At 35.3% G+C, this 18,451-nt stretch overlaps 1 long non-coding RNA gene across 1 annotated transcript; it reads right to left on the reverse strand.

Annotated features, from left to right (window-relative positions):
• Positions 1-314: 314 nt before the first annotated feature.
• On the reverse strand, positions 315-16,296 carry LOC143861893 (uncharacterized). Its single transcript, XR_013240061.1, has 4 exons — positions 16,208-16,296; positions 1,647-1,718; positions 1,090-1,138; positions 315-433 (listed from the first exon to the last, which is right to left on the reverse strand). It is a non-coding gene; the product is annotated as an uncharacterized LOC143861893 (long non-coding RNA).
• Between the last annotated feature and the right edge of the window lie 2,155 nt (positions 16,297-18,451).

The following is an 18,451-nucleotide window of genomic DNA, read 5'->3' on the forward strand; positions in this document are numbered from 1 at the left end:
GAGAAAATTCTCCCATTATGTATTGTTCGTCTGTTTACTGTGGTTTCAATTCCAACTTACAAGCAGTACAAATTTCTGGACTAGTAAGAACATGTAACACAAAACTGAAAGGGAAAAACACATGATGTTAATTTAAAAATAGATTTCAATGTATCCTCAAGCATAATTACTCTCGTGTTTCACAAAGATGCAGATGAGTTAGCCCCCCTCAGACGAACAAGTTATTCAAACTTAAAGCAAAATCTACATGCATAGTTCCACAAGGAAGTAAGGGGCTAAGAACATAAACAAGACACAGAAAAAGTAATAGTCACCAGGAGTTTTATAGGGCTGGAGTAGACTTTGACAGAATTAAGTTCAGCAAGTATAGTAACTAATGGCAACTTATTATAACCCAAAAAAACCAATACTTTGCTTGTTTCAAAATCATCCTCTGCAGAACCAAACAACAATTAGTTGTCGCAAATCTGATTAAGTACTTTATTAGGCTATTTCAAGATCTTGACTTTAGCTTATAAAAAGAAAACAAGCATTCTTAACCATTTAGCTCAGTTGAAAACAAGCTGTCCAAGAAATAGTCATGCATGACATCACAAGTGCAATATACAACCTACTCATTAATTTATAGGATGAACAGAATTGAATTTTAATGGAAACAATATGCTAATAATAGAGCTCCGATTTACTATTCAGATCATGCTTCATTGTTATTTTATCTTTTCTTCTGAGAGATAACGCTATTAAGTACATATCACGCTTCATAGAAACAAATAAACACAAATATTGTGAAGCCAGATGTGGCATATACTACAGGTATGAGAAGTATTATACATATTTCTCTAATCCTTACATGCACCACTCAAATTTATATTGATTAAGTAGGGTACTATAAGAGACCAATATACATATTTCCCTATAGGTATGAGAAGTATTATAAATATTTTTCTAATCCTTACATACACTACTCAAATTTATATTGATTAAGTAGGGTACTGTAAGAGACCAATATCCTAGACAAGAGAACAGATTTGCTGACAAGTGCAGTTACGACAATCATACACAAAGCCTCAACTTTTTGTAAAAGTTCACCTTGAAGCAACCAGATATGAGCTTAGACTCCGACCGTTGAAGCAAGCATCTGAGGGAAAACACTAGTGTTAATAATCACATTTTGGCATTGGTAAAAAGGAAAAACCCGACTCGGTTACTAGCTCCAGTCAACTCCCTTCATCATCACGGTTTTGTGCACTTTTTAAAATTCAATCAAGGACTTGAAAACACATTGTGTCATTTCGAATTGTTTAGGGCTCGTGCTAGGTTAAGAAGGTAATTCTTTTATAACCTGAAGGGACTCAATCCAGAACTCGGAAAAGAAAAAATCAGATTGTACCATAATCATGTTAAACAACAAAAAATTTACATCTTCCTAGACCAACTTTCAAGTTCCTAATCTTCGACTGAAAGGTCATAAAGCCCATCCTCACATTTAGGGATAAGAACCACCCCCCACAAGTTAAAACTGGTGAGGCAATTGGACGCATCGCTAAAACCCACCTACTTACTGAATGTCACATATCTCTCAGGCTCATTTTTTACAATGCGAAAATGATTTTCAGAGTAATGTTTGGAAAAAGAACTGCAGCAACCTTGCCAGTTTCAACAAACTGAATTTTGTTATCCGCAGTTGCTGCCTTCACAAACTCTTCATAATCGGTTTCCTGCAAAAGATCCAATCTAATGAAAACAAATTCAGCAGTGCAACAGAAAAAATAGGCGCAAGATTAGTTTACGTGCATGCAATTTCAGTAATCATCTGATAGAACGGAATATTTGCAAGTAATATAGTTCAAAAATGAACAAAACTTTTATTAGCCAATGTTTACATGCATGCAATTTCAGTAATCATCTGATTAGAATGGAATATTTACAAGTAATATACTTTAAAAATGAACAAAACCAGATAGAACTGACATAGAAGATAAAAGGTGCTGGATTAGACTAGTAGACTCCTCATAAATGTAAGCAAGTCGGGAAGTTGGATTTTAAAATGTAGAAATTTTAGACATGTGTTACCCCTAGTGCTCCCAAAGAAGCGAACCAATGAAAGCAACACATACAGCAAGCCACAAATTCTGATCAGAAGAATTACTCCATTGTCTGATATAAGACTCAGACACTCTGGATGCAGAATGCTTTATTGTTTTTCTGCTACCTACCTTGGCTACTAGTGAAGATGGAGTCAATTCGCTTCACCCAAGCCATACCTGAGTGACTTAGGAAGCGACTTTGTCTTAGCCTTTCTACCTTCTGCCCGAGCCAACAGCCCGATCCTTTCATGGAGGAAGAGCTTCGTACCATACTGGAGCTTTGGATCATTGTCCCATCCCTCCCCTATATCATGCACTCAAACACTTTCTCCTTTTAGTAGTTAAAGCAGAAGTAGGCTGCATGCAGTAGCAAACTTTTAGCCAATGAGGCACAACTAAGGGTTTAGCAAAATCACTCGCTTCGGATATGTAACTTTGAGTATTCAGAGATGCCCTCGTAATTCCCAATAAGATGCCTCGGTAACAGATCGCTTCTTCCAAAGCACGCCCTGTTCGTTCCGCTCGCAACAATCCTATGAGTTCTCCGGGTGAAAAAACATGATATAAGTCGGGAAGTTGGATTTAGGATATAGAAATTTTAGACACATGATACCCCTAGTGCTCCCAAAGAAGCTCACCAATGAGAGCAACACATACGGCAAACCACAAATTCTGATAAGAAGAATTACTCCATCGTCTGATATGAGACTCAGACACTCTCGATGGAGAATGCTTTATTGTTTTTCTGCTCATTAGTATTATGGATCCGGTTGTCTAGGTTGGAAGTGCTCCCTTATCCTGCTTCATTAACTAAACTTCACAATAATTACTTAGCATTGAGAAATACCACAAATTGAAATAACTTCATTTTCTTGACTAATAACAAAAGGAAATGTATTAAAATAGAGAGGGTCAAGAGATTGTCCCACACTCAATATGTCTCTATGTGCAACCTCTATAGGCAAGAAATCGCCCGCCCAGCTCATTTGCCTCCCTCTCAATTGGTGTGATGTGGCACTTCTATATTAAACAAATACTGACAGCAATCACATAAAGCCCAAGTGATTGTCATAGAGGAGTTTCCTCGGCCAATAATTTTCACTATATTCTATAGAAACATACACATGCATAAAATAGATTTTTTTTCTCTTAAAAAGCTGACACTGTTGTTTCCTATGCAGAATGTTGTGGTCTTCCAGGCATATGCAGTCCTGTCACAAGCTTTTGACTCCAATAATGTTAGTGATCCTCCATAGAGAAGTGTTGTACTGGGTAGTGGGAAGATTTGCATGCAACAAGAATCCAACAGATCACAAAGCTATAAATCAACTTGCAAATTACATGCAATAAACCTTTGCAAATAAAACAGTGTACTTTATCCGAGGTTTCATGAATTTTAAACATGCTAAAACGTGCTTTTAACTAAACAACAATATATCAGTTCAAATAAGAAATTTCAGTTCACTAATCATGGCTTTTAAATCGGAATTTACATGTAGGAAAAACTCCCATATAGAACACAAGTTACGTACCTTTCGATAATAACTCATATCTTTTACTTTACCGTTTTCTACCTTTCAGGATAGATTGGCTAATCTAAGGAAAAACAAAAAAGGAATTACATTGAAATGTGTTTTTAATGACCCATTAGAACTGCCTCCCAAACCTATAATTGTCTCAATAGGTCCAAGATAGAACTTGTGTCGCAACGCAAGTAGTTTATCCGTTAGCATCCTATATATTATCCGGTCAAGCAGTAAAGCAAGCAAAGCTGGGTAATAGATTGGTTACAAAATCACGTCCAAGTTCGCGTACAACTCCCCTGGAAGTTAAATTAATCTTAGATTAATAAATCTCACTAATTTTACAATTTTCAAGGTGTATTTGTGCCTCAAAGACTGAAACTGAAACTCAATTCACGGCCAAAGCCCAAACGGACCAGCACCAAGAGTGTGGTCGACCGGACCCTCAAGGTCGGCCGGGGCTGGTTGACCGTACCCCCTAGGTCGACCGCCGCAGAGAATCTGGGATTCTTTCCACATTAGTGGTGGCTCAGGTTTTAACCAATTTTCCTGGTTTCTCCCACTCTAAACCGCACCTATTCACTAGTAATTAAAACTCTTACACTCATATGATCATCTATTATTTAGTCTAAAAATGTTTTGGGTTTTTAGAAACAAATAAGATCAATGTAAAACTTGAGAAAAGATTAATTTCAAACCCAATTCTTCCTAAATCCAATTCCTTTTCTCTCTTAAAACTGATTTCTCTTTTGTTAATTAGCACAACATTACCAAGATTAGTCTTGGGTTGGTGATTTCCACCTTTAATTCCTCATCTGAACCAAAGAACTCATTGGTTTGGTTTGGAAATTCAACAATCTCTCATTCACTTCTCAAATCCATGACCTAATCTTGTTTCTCCAATCACCATTAATAACTACAGATTTGGAAGAGGTCTTCAGGATCAAAACAAGAAAGATTAATTAAACTTGAACATACCTTTTGAAAGAAGACAATTTTTCTCTTCCCAACTAAGAAATCCCCAGATTTTTCATTTTTCTCTTGGAGTGGAAATTCTACAGGATTTTGGGTTTAAGGGTGTATTTAATTTGGGACAAAAACCATCCTCCCCTACGCTAGACGAATTTTCGTTTGTGGATAATTGGGGTCATGGTTTCAAATTTCGTTTCGGAACGCGTTTCAGTCCTCACCGAAATTGCAATTTCGGTCAAAATCCAACTAAACCAATAAACTATTATTTTATTCCATACCAAATTTCGGTAATTTCGGTAATTGCAGTCGAAATTTCGTTTAAATATTAAATAATTAATAAAAAATCGAGATTTTTGGTGATTTTCCTAGAATTTCGGACAAAATTTCAAAATTTCAATCGAAATAATGTAACGTTTCGGGTATCCCTAATTTCGGTTTTGGGGTGATCGAAACCCGAAATTTTAGATTTCGGTCGAAATTAAAACCATGATTGGGGTATTTCATCAGTTTGCCATCGTGAATCTGCTTCAGCCAAATCATCATCATCGAATTCGATTTGCTTGGTACCATCGGTTTTTGTGGTGGGTTCGAAGATTTGGTTGAAGGTTGTTCTGTTTGCTTTGAAAACAGGGCAATCCATGAAATTATATGACAAAGGGCCTTATGAACACGTACTCATCAACCCATCGTTGATATTTGATCCCACTTTTTGAGGAGCTGTTGTTGGATCAAATATCAAGGGTGATGCCTTTATCGTACTACCTTTACGTGTTTATATGGCCCTACATCATATTCTCAGTGGTAAAGTGGAAGGGGAAGGGCGTGGGTCAAGTTTTGAAATAGAGTTTTTCTGCCTGGAGAATTGACTTGAGTAGCTTTGTCAGTTCCCAGTCTTCTGGACATTTAGCGTGTGGGCTAAGGTTTTTTGCTAGCTTTGAGGTCTCATAGTCAAAAGGCAGGAAATCGTATAGAAAAACATTTGAAAAGTTCACTTTTCTGTCAAGAAGATATTTGTTGGGCCATCACATGTCTCACATGTTGTCCTTGATCGACTTTTTAAGGAGAAAAATGCGGAATGCGGATAGTTTATTTAATTATACACCTGAGAAGGGCACCTTTGCTCATATCAACTAAAAGCACGCTGTCCTGCAAAAAGTGGATAAAAAAATACTCTACTGCCTCTCTTGATGCAATCAGATCCCAAATAGTCTCCTCAATTTTGTCACCGCATAGTACATCTCATCATTTCCTTTACAACCTCCCTTTTTATTACTTTGGTATTTCGAACTTCGCCTGGATGGGGCTGCATTTAATACATTTTGCGTCCCCATTAATGCATGGGATGCTGGCATGCTGCAGAAGGCGACCTTGGCTGTCACCTAGAAGACCGTGGGTTCTTTTATCGGAGTAATCAATGGCGTCCATTAACAACAATCAACAGTTGTCCCCGTGACATGTGGGGATGAATGGAGAAAATGTTGGCGTCTTTTGATAAACAGTGGCGTCTATTGGTAAATGTTGGCGTCTTTTTTACCTTTTGGCTTTCTATTTCGAATATTATCAAGCATCAGCAGTTGTATCCTCGACACATGGAGATGGATCGAGATTTCAGGTCGCGTCTTCTAATTAACATTGGCGTCTTTTTGTCGTTAGTGGATTTGTTTAAAATGTTAAAAATCAAGCACTGTTCAGAACTCACCACCTTTGACGTTTGGCATGCCTGGTTACCATCTTCCCCCTCTGTTGAAGGGTTCTTACCGTCCCCTTTCTTCTGCTCTCCTCTACTCGAATTTGTTCCCTGTCTTGTTCGTAAGCTTGGTAAAATGGTTGGTGTGAAGAAAACCAAGAAGGTTGCCACCTCACAAGTGCCGCCACCATCTTCACCTTTTGAAAACGCACCTCCTAAGAAACCAACTGAGACGAAGGGAGGGGTGAAGAGAGACGTAAGGATACAACTATTTTGCATGATTTGTAGTTTTATACCTGTTGTAAATGTAATTTTAAACGTGACGTTTGGTGACAATTTTGAATGATGTATTTTGAAACTTGATGTTTGCTTACTATATTGCATGCATGGTAATTTTAAAGGAACTAGCCCAAATCTATTCCAGGCATCGGGGGGTTGAGGCCCATATTTCTCCATTGTCACGTACAAATACCGAGGAGAATGATATATCGTTAATCATATTGTTTGTTGCATACAAATAACCGAATTTAAGAAAATAACCTCCAAAAAAGGGAAATGAGGGGATTTACGCTAAGGGTTTGGGGGCAGAGGAACCCCAAACCCTATAACTGGCCATTCCCTGGTTTTGTAAATGAAATACAAAAAGTTGTTAAATATACCCAGCGAAGGAAAAGTATTGCCTTCGGAATTTCGGCAGAGTGCCGGCGTCCTTGAGCTCGAAGTAGAGTTGGTCTTTGGAATTTCAACATAGTGACGGCGTCCTTAAGCTTGCAGTAGAGGGGTGTCGCTCTGAATCCTCATAATTTTGGCAAAGTGCCGGAGCCCGGGGTTTATAAGGAATTTTGGGAGAAATTGGAATGCCAATTTCTAGGAAAATTCAGGAAGTTTCTTTAGTATTTCTCTCTCTCTCTCTCTCTCTCTCTCTCTCTCTTTCTCTCTGGAAATTTTGTAAGAAACTAACTTCTAAGAATAATAGAAAACTGAAAACCAAAACCTAAAAGCTCTGATCTGATTTTGATATGAATCTGAACTAATTATAATCTGTTTTAAACTGTAAACCCAACCCCTATATATAGATTTTCTTAGGGGAAATCGCAGGGTGCGATTTCAAATCACAGCCTGCGATTTTGCCCTGACACAATGTCAGGTCAGCAGGCAAAATCGCAGCCTATGATTTAGAATCGCAACTCGCGATTCGATCTGCCCAAATCGCAGGTTGCGTCTATTCCTAAATCGCAACCTGCGATTTGGGAAAATCGCAGGGGGGTTTATTCTAATATTAAAACTAGTTTTTTTTTGTTCCCGGGAGTATTTTTGGTTCCCGAGAGCGGTTCTCGGTTTTCAAGAGTGATTATCATTTTCCAAGAGGGATTCTCGGTCTCCGAAAACAGCTTCTTTGTTCCAGAATTTAGTTTTTGGTTCAGTGTCGTGTAAAAAGGAGCTTTTTGGTGATGCCTTAAAAGGCAGGTGCTGTGTAAAGACGGGCTTTGGCTTAATTAACTTTTTGAAATAAAAATTTGTTTTAATGAAATATTTTCGATATGAAAACTATAGAGAGAGATACTGGAGAAGCTCCAGGCTAATCATAGGAAACGTCCTCTCGACAACCTATCATTAGCACTACCTTGACGAAATGAGGTGTTTACACTGACCCATAGGGAATCTTCTCCATCTTATTCTTCTCTTCACTATTTGTTGGAGATAACTTCTTACTCAGCTTGAAGTGACCAGCTAGTAGAGTACTGAAGAGCTTGGCATTCTTCATATTGAACCTTTCATACTTTCTCAATGTACTTTTCCTGTGATAGCCACAACTTCTTGTTCCTTCTATCACACTTGACTGTAATGCCCAAAATCTGCTTTACAAGCCTTAGGTCTTTCTTGTCAAAGACTTGGTTCAACTCTTTATTTAGCATGTCAATCAGGCTAGCATCTTGACCAACAATAAGTATATCATCAACATATAACAAAAAAATAATAAAATTACCATCAGGAAACTTTCTGATATACACACAGTGATTTGCAGCCGTTCTCATGTACCCATGATCCACCATAAATGAGTTGAACTTCTTGTACCACAGTCTTGAAGCTTGCTTCGAGCCATACAAACTCTTCTTCAACCCGCAAACCATGTGCTCTTTGCCCTTTACATGGAAGCCTTCTGGTTGCTCCATGTAGATTTCTTCATTCAAGTCTCCATGCAAGAAAGCTGTTTTGATATCTAGTTGTTTAACCTCCAACTCTAGGCTAGCAGCTAGACCTAGGATAGTGCGAATAGAGGACATCTTCACCAAGGGAGAAAAGATCTCATTAAAGTCAATACCCTTTTTTGCCCAAATCCTTTCACAACTAGCCTTGCTTTGTACTTCATATTCTTCTTGTCATCTTCATTTTTCACTTTGAATACCCACTTGTTCTTCAAAGCTTTCCGACCCTTTGGCATTTCAACCTGTTCATAGGTATTATTCATATGCAAGGAATTGAGCTCTTCTTGCAAAGCTTTCTGCCATTGTTCTTTATGCTCATATGTGATAACTTCTTTGAAGCTTTTAGGTCCACCCTCAGTGAGTGTAACATACTCTGTTGTTGGATATCTTATGGGGTCTTTCTTTCTCTTTCTGATCTTCTCAACATAGATGATTCTTCTTGAGAGGGCAGCTCCCCTTGCTCAGTATCAACATGCACATACTCATGCACATCCTCATCATCTATTTGAGGTGCCTCACTACGGCAAGCCTGATCTTCATCATCTTCAACTTGTTGCTTCTCATCATCAAATGTGGGTAAGGGCACCTGAGCTTCTGACAACTCAACTATAACCTCTTTTGGTGCTTCTTCCTTAACAAAATCAACTATAACCTCTTTTGGTTCTTTTTCCTTACTAATCCACTTCTTGACTTGGATACTCAAGGTCATCAGACTGCTAAAATCAAGATATACATCTTATCATTATATATATCGTTCGTTTTAATATAAATAGATCAAGTATCAAATTAAACAATATTATTTCTATATCTTTTTCTCTTTTTTTTTTGTTTTAATACTTTCATCAGTTATCACATGTTTACTAAGCAAAGTGTATATCCATCACACCCTTATAAACCATATAGACAATTAAATGAAACTACAAATACTATCATTTCCATATTTCTACACTATTTAATATATTCATCAATTCTCACATAAACGGTGCCTCTACTGTGCAAAATACATATTCCACTTGTATTTATGTTTGAGACTTTACCTCTGTCTTAACAGGGAAAGTAAAACAACATTTAAATTCCATTCATCAGTTCCATTTAAACCATATAATGCATATGCAATGTATGATGCACATGCCATGAACTGATGCATATGCTATGAATGATGCATATGCCATCTCTCTCACTTTCCGACTCAACCCACATCTGACAGAGGGGGAGTTTTTCATCATTTCATCCTTAATTTTCTTTTTCACCCTTGCTGCACAGGGGGCCAACGTATCACTTCCCATTGGTGGGAGCGGTACTTTATTTTATCAATTTTCTCTTTCTCACATCTACCGCAAGAGGGGCCAACGTATCACTACCCATTGGCGGGTGCAGCATGCAATGATGCAATGCAATGCAATGTATTTTTATAAACATGATGCAATATAAGCTCATTAGAAGTAATAACAGTTTCATGTTTAATCATTGCCAACTTATAAACTTCCCATTGGTGAGATATCATTGCAACACAATCCAATTTATCAATATAGTGCAGTTAGTTCAAGAATAACTCAACCCGCAATAACATCGGTTACTCAAAACATAATCACAGGAATAGTATCATATTCTAGGATATCTCAGAATATTCTATTCCCTTATATCGTTTTCATGTCAAATAATAATAAAGCATGTCCTATGATTTCACATCGTCCCTAATCATTTTATCTCACGACTTTCAGTTTATATCTTACCATAACATGGTTCATATTATAGCAATATCTGAAGCCTCAAAGTTTGTTCATTTCATAGCAATTTAACGGTTTTCCAATATATAATGAAACACAAGAAGCAACTATATCATTCACATATACATATATGCCTTATTAACTCATCTTGTACTTATCAATCCTGTCTTTTATTCATTTGGTTTGGGTACAAAATAAACACACAGAAAGGTAGTGAGTCAGTGTAGACACCCCCATTTTGCTGCACTTTGAAAAGCAAATGATTTAGTAGTTTCATTGAGTTTTGAGTCAGTCTTCCGCGTTAGGTCAAGTATTCTTGCATTTTAGGTGTTTTGAAGTTGATTCGCAATCCTGAAGGTTTCTAGGGGGTTTCGTTGATCTTTGAAAAATAAGGATTCAAGTTTCCAATCAAGGAAAAAAACCTGCTATTTTTAGAATCTCTCGGGGTTTTCCTCATTTTTATCAATTTTTGCACCTCGGGGGTAATTTGATCATTTCCAATGTGTTTCATTTGATCTCTAGAGTGTGTCTAAAGCGTCACGAGTCATTTCGTGAATTTTGGAAAACCTGCTAAATTTGAAATTTCTTAGGGGTTTCACTTGATTTGGAAATTTCGTGTGTCGAGGGCATCTTGGGCATTTCCAAGGAATTCCAAGTGATCCTGTTTGATATCACCCATCAAAAGAAGCAAACTTAAAAACTTTCTATTTTTGGTTTGACCATGAAGACTTTCTATTTTTAACTTTTTTTTTAGGGCAATCCAATTTAAGGTCATTTTAGTCGCCTTTGGGTGCGTAATGATCAAACAGGGGAATTTTGGTCCGAAAATTTGTTTCTTCTAAAGGGGATGGTTCGACTATATGTCGAGGGTGTACCATAAATGTCATATGGGTTGGGTTCATCAATAAAATTTTTGAATTTATAGGATTATATTGAATTTTCATTGAAAAAAATCCCAAAATACATGTCATAAGGCCCATTGGGCTAAAGCCCACAAGGTGGGGGTCCATGTGGACCCACCCATTGGGTCGGCCACATAAGTGGGTGCCCCACATCGGGAGGCCACATGTAAAAACGCCCCACATGGGATGAGGTGGTTGGTGACATCATATTTGTTTTGAAAAAAATAATAAAGAAATGAAGAGTTATAATTAGAAAGGGCTAGTATGGTCAGGTTACTAAAACGGGCATAACGTTTTATCTACTAGCCTAAAAAATTTGCAATTATACTTTTTTTGAACGTCTCAAAAAGATCTACAACTTTCTAGTTTATGACTTTTCTTGATTCTGCCTCTAAATAGGTCGAAAATGAGCTCCAACGTTGGACAATCATTTTTGGACGGGAATCTTTCATGTATATGTTCTTTTCATTGTGTGAGAGCTTCTAGAAGAGTCTTGAAAAATCTACCTTATGCAAAATGGCATGCCTTGCTTTACAAGTAATCCTAATTAAAAGTTAATCTAATTTAGTAACTAAAGAGAAAGAAAGCAAAACAAGAAAATTGGAAACTAGCTAAAGGAAAGAGCGCTCACATTGGAAATTACTATCATTTTTCCAAACCTAACATTTTCTATGAAAGCAACCACACATCAACCCTTGGGCGGCTCTTAGAAATTCGTCCCTCTCTCCTCTCTCCCCAAGAAAATTCATCCCCTCCTTTGAGTGTGTTTGGTTCATTTCTCCCAAGTGTTCTACACAAAGTGTACTTGAATTCCTTCTTCTTCTTCAACAAATGATATATTTCGGATTATTGGATCATTTTGCGGGTTTTCTTTAGCGATTATAAGGGCTGGACAAATCGTATATCTCGAAATATCAGCCCTAGAGACCAGGATTCGCAGTCAACGGTAGGCGTTCTTTCACTTTCTCAGTTTTTTGTTTAGAAATCATGTTTAGGATGTTTTAGGGTTTAATTTTCAAATATGATCTAAACGATGGAGTTTTTGGATGAAGTTTGAGTATGATATAATATAAATCATGATCTTTTATGTTTCAGATATTTGCTAAAAATTGATTTTTCTCCATTAAAATATTGATTTCCTTCGATCTTTCTTCCATATGGGTTTTGAATGAGATTTTCAAAGCAAGTCTTCCAAATCGTCGTGTTTTTCAAAACCTAATATTTTCTGAGTTTAATATAAAATTAAAAACTACTGAAAAAATATAATTTTTTTTATTATGGTTTGATCCTTTTATTTTTCATTTTATTTTTCGAAAGATAACCACGAAAAAGGGTTATTTCTCGAAGAATAAAATAAAAAATAGGTCAAATCAAATCCAACTTTGATGGGAATTTATTTGTAAACCGATTTTTAGATTTCCAAATCACTCAAAATTTTCGAATTTTTTAGAATATTTTTAATCTGATTTTAAATTATTTTAAATTTGGGCTATTTCTAATAAATATCAACCCAATTTGAAAACTCATGAAACTTTCCAGATATTAGGTTTATATATAAATAGAGTTTTTCATGAAATAAAATTTTGAAAAATTTTCTTTATTCATTATTTTCTAACTCGAGCTTCGTTTTGCGTACCATAATTATTTCTTACGATAAAATCGATTAATTCTAAAATATTTCTTTACAAACCAGTAATATAGATTACTGATATATCTTAAAAAAATTCCCATGAATATTTATAAATATTTAATATGGTTTTTGATTTTTTTTTTAATAAAGCGGGTTTTGATATTCTAGGAAACAAGTGATCTTTTCTTTTAAAATTGGGTTTCTTTGAGAAATTTCGATTTTCAAGTTCTGAAATTTGGAAGAGAAATATCATGATATATATTATATCTACTCTAATTTTATTTTGATTTTAGGATGTCATTAAGTATGCCTTTTGATTGATTCTTCCAAAATATCCAGATTTTGTGTGACCTTTATTTGATATCAAATTAAAATAAAAATTCATGAAAATTTTACAGCCGTTTTTTATCATTTGTATATTGATACTGTAGAATTGTGGATTATTTTGGAATTTGTTTGCTATGGGTTGTCTTGTAATTCATACAATCTAGACTAAATCTAATAAAATCAGATTACGATAGTACACCACTTTATTAATTTCTGAGAGTTTTACAGTAATCTTACCTAATTATGAGGAAGTTTTTGTTAAAATTTGAACTTGATTAGAATCCGATTGTTATAGGTTGCTTTGTAAATCAACAACCTGGACTCAAGCTATTATAATTGAAACATTAATAGTAAATCATAATAAAAATCAATACAAGTTTTACAGTAAGCGTATTTTATTAGCCTCGTGTTACTGTAAAAATATGAACTTAATTGGAATATATTTGCTATGTGTTGCTTTGTAAATCACCAATTTGGCCTCAAATTGATAAAATCCTTTAAAAATTGATTTTAATTCCAAAAAACTATGAAAATTTCTAAAACATCTAAAATTTTCAGTTAGAATGTAATTCTTAAACCATTTAAACAAAAACCATAGATGTTAGTAGTTTCCTTTGGAATTTAGAGTCTTAGGTTATTCTAAGTGCAAAGGTTGAATTCATAATCGTTTATTAATTGCATCCATCTTGTGTAGTCTAGGCATCTAAACTATAGCATGTTGTTGGCTACAAGGTCTTCTATCCATGAAAATTATGAGAACATGCGAGGTAACAAGGTGTTATAATTTATATGCTAAATTGTATAAGAGTGGAAAGCACGATTCCTTTCCATGAAAGCAACCTATGCATAAGAATATGTTAGCCCTTAGAGCCTTAGGTTTCCCTTAAATTTTAGATATTAAGAATCCCTTTAAAAACTAAAAAATCAGCAACTTAACAAATTAAGTTCATTTGATCCATGCTTTTGGAACCGTTGGATTGCGGTCTCCCATCGTAGGAACCTTATGGCCCCTTAGGAACATTTACGTCACGTTGTGTTCTAGGTTTTTGGGTGTTTTAGAGTTAGGAGTCTAGACTCATCACGGCCGCTTGTTATGGATAATAACCGTGCCATAGATCTAGTTACACTAGTTAACCCATTTCCCTATAGGACAAGCCTAGTTAACCTTGGATGTAGGGTCACCTGCATTAGTTTAGGGAACATCTTGCACTTAGATAGGACCATATAGCATCTTAGATGAAGTCCTAGGATAATAAAACTTATTCAACTTGAACTAAATAATCTCTCTTAAACTGTTGAAACAGTCAATTCAGTCTACATCGGTGTCCTAGATGTCTTAGGCATGTAGCATAGTTTAGGTCATCGAACTACGATCGACTCTGATTCCAGTGAGGCTTGGATACGTAGGTAGCTTTGGATGCTTTGAATGACATACCGAGCATGAGTCGGCCCATCACAAATGGTGGGGATTTTCCACAAATTAGAATTTTAGGAGAATATTCACTTAAATTGAATCCAACAAATTAAGAAAATCAAGATACACATTTAGGATTACAATGAAATTAGATTTTAGGGTGCATGTTACATAGTTCGCACATTAATATAGAGTTAAATGAGCCATTTAAAAGAAATTCAAGAGACTTAACTTTTGAAATTGAAGACCAGATTATCGGGCAAGAATGATGCATTTGGTGGTAATTCCCCATACTTTTCATTTTAGTAATCAGGTAACGAATCTAGACTTCTGGTCACTTATGGGTCCTAGATCCCTCACCTAGGTGGCAACCCTGTCATTCTCTTTTGCGTAAAATTCATATTGCTTTAGTGATCCCAAGTTCACGGAAAAGATGAATTAAATCAATAATAAAAAGCATACGTCAACCGCGTGGGTACGAGAGACCAAAAGAGGGAGGCGGGTCACGCCACCCCCTCTCGCGGAATCGGGTCCCACATTCACTTACATATATGTGTCCATATAACTTTCTTATCAATAAGGTCTTTTATACCATTGGTTTGCATAACAAAATATGCACATTGAAAGTTACTGAGTCATTTACCAGAAAACACTTTGCCTTTTCATTTTCTCTTTCTTTCGTTTTTGTCTCTTCCTCCTTTTTTCAGCCTTACATATTAAGGTTCTCATATCAATACCAAACCCATTGCATATGTCTCATGCACAACCTACTCAAGGTGGAAAACCATGGTTCGAAACCAAAAACATAACTTAAGTGTGAATTTTGCAAATACTTTTATACATCCTAAATGGCAAAATCACAAAAAATCTTAAACATCAAATTTGTTACACATAAAGTAAGAAACAACTTTTCAGTTATCAACTTTGGCCAATTCCGACCTGAAATGGCTAAAAAATACAAAATTCCGATCATGCAATAAACTACCCTTTTTACATGAAATCTGAAATCTTAAGATACACATAACTCAAATTCCTTTTTGAACTGGTCTTAGAATCAAACATGAAAGTTATTATATGTAAATTAAGGAACAATGTTTCAGTTATCAACTCCGGCCAATTCGCACCGGGATAGCCGGAAAACTCAAATCTCTGATAAGACATGAAAAATACAGATTTTCATAATAACTGAAATCTTCAAGCTTGAATAACTTTTTATGTACTTAGAATTGCATATTTTACAAAACAAAAGAGATGTTTGATAAAACATTTACAACAACTTTCATTTTGACATCTTTAGCCAAATCTTGCCGGAGATAGACGGAAAACTCACTTTTTCAAACTGATTCTTTAAAAGAGGGTTTCATGGTAAACTAAAATCTATGACTTAGTATATCTCTTTATACACTCAAAACTAAGACAAGTAATAAACATAAAAGTTATTCCCAATATTAATGTAAACAATTCTTATGTTTAGACCGCTTGCCAAATCTCACCAGAGATATCCAAGAAACATGGAAGTTACAATTTTAATTCCTTTTTAAAACTGAAAACTTATAAGTATCATAAATTATTCAATACTTCACCAAATTACACATACCTTATATCAATTTAGATCTATAGAAAATATCTACAACTTTTATGTTGAACATTTTGGCCAATTCTTGCTAGAAAAGCTCAGAACATCCAAACCAGTTACGAATAATAGTGAATTTCTGGATTTCAATCTTTTACCTTGGATTTTCTTCCACCTTCTCTTCTTCAATTCAATCCTTTCACCAAGCTTTTCTCCTCTTTCTTTTTCTCTCATTTTTATTTGATTTTCTAACATTAAAAATGAATTTCTCTTCTCATTTGCCTTAGATAAAGCTAGCATGAAAAAAAAGTGACACTTGGATTTTCATGTGTCACTCTCAAAACAATCCCAACCATGCTTATAGCTAATGACCAAAATACCCTTCCATTCTCTCCTTGACTTGTCTTAATTACCCTTGTATTCCATAACAGAAATTACCAAACCACGCTTGTTTATCTATAGTAATGACACTCATGTCCCTTGATGAATTTACCAAAATATCCTACAGCAATTCATTAGTTCTTAAGTTGTACTTTGATCACACTAATTATGTTTAGTTCACTTAATCACTTTGGGTTAGGGGAAACTCAAAATTTGGTTATTACACATAGACCACAAAGATGGGTGTCTTTTTTTATTATTTATTTTCTATTTTTGTCATTTTAATTGTAGCTTACTTTTTAGGCATCAAATCTCATCCGTTTGGCGTGTTTTTGGTATTATTAGAAATATTTTTCAATTAAATGAGCCCAAGATCACATGATTTGGATGTGAATTGAGCAAGTTATGAGGGTTTTTAGGAAGTGGTATAGGTCTATCACAGGATTACTATTTTAGGTAAGTTTTTTTAAACTTTATTTAGTTTGCTTTGGATTAGATGAATGGTTGATATTAGTTGCTTAGGTTTTAAGTTATCTTCTAGGGTTTCTTTTCTTAGAAATACATCTTATGAAAGCAATGTAAGGGACTTCTTAAATATTGAATATTTGACGTTTTACTTGAAGCCAAAAATTTGGGCTTTCTCCGTCTCTCTTTTTCTTGTGGTTTGGAACCATCTTCTCTCATCTCTTTTCATCTTTTCTCTTCTATTTCTTCAATCAAATCAGCATAAACAAGGTTACTAAATCTGATTTTCTATTTTTTTTCTTGAACACTAAAACTAGAAAAATCCAAAATCCATAGATCTCTCTTATTCTTCAGATCTTGTTTTGAGATTTTCAGGGATTTTTTTAGTGATTAAACCTCACCCAAAACTCACAAGAATCTCAACTTTCAAACCCTTTTGAACCCTATTGCAAGATTTACCCTTTTCAAGCCAAGAAAACCATTTTTAAAGATCCATAGCCTAAATCTACCATCAAATTGGAACCTAAACCCTAGAATTACCTTTATTTTACTTACCTAAACCTTTACCTAAGATCTGGTCAGCAGTTTCTTTCAATTTTTAGATTTTCAGAAATTATCAAAATAACCCTATGGCCTAAATCTGGATTGTTTGACCCAATTTCTGCTGTTGGACATTTTTTTGTTTTCTTCATTGATTATTACTAATTTCTCATGCTTTTGTTACATATAATTGATAGGTCTTACATTATCTTTTAGTTCTTTTAATTGGTTGCATATGTAGGCCTAGGTCCGGACTAATCATTCTATTATCAATTCATCTTACGAATCGTTATCGCTTGATTGATTTGTATAAGATTTAGTCCATGCTTAATTATGATCTAAACAATTATTTATGCTATGTAGGTCTCATTATTGTTATTGTCAATAGATTAATTAGGCGTTAATTCAGCCCTACGTTAGTTGTTAGTATTCTTTTAGTTTTCCGCATAAACCCTAAACTGCTCTAAAGTCTTAATCCCATTAGGAGTGTAATATTTTTCCTAAATTAGGTATTGTCCTGCATCAACTTGGTATCCGAGTACAGAGTTATTTTTTTTAGGAAACTTTTTAGGGAGTTAGAGTAAAAAAAAAAAAGAGAGTCAAAATTTGTGTTTAGTTTCCCTTTGCATGCCTACAAGGAGTGGTAAGGAATACCACACAATGACATCCGGTAATCAGATGTCGATTGAGGAGTTGGCCCAACTTGTTAGAGACAGCCGCGAAGAGATACAGCTTAGTAAAATGGATCGTGAAGCTCGTGGTCAGAAATTATTAGCCATTACCACTCAAATCCAAGCCATGCAAGTAAGGCTGGCTGTGTTAGAAGGCCTTAGGCAAATTTATCATAAACAACCAACTATCCAGAATAATCAGCCTATGCAAGGGAATCAAGGATTCTAGAATCCACCACCTAATCCTGAAATTTCATTGAATCAAAATAAAGGTGGCCAGGATCGGAATAGTATAGGAGACAACTTCGAGAATGACCGGTAATTTGGTCATTATAGGATTGGGAA

The sequence above is a fragment of the Tasmannia lanceolata genome, unplaced genomic scaffold (assembly GCF_043159265.1).
Source record: "Tasmannia lanceolata isolate RefF3 unplaced genomic scaffold, GAP_Taslan_0.1 ptg000003l, whole genome shotgun sequence".
Classification (NCBI taxonomy): Eukaryota; Viridiplantae; Streptophyta; class Magnoliopsida; order Canellales; family Winteraceae; genus Tasmannia; species Tasmannia lanceolata.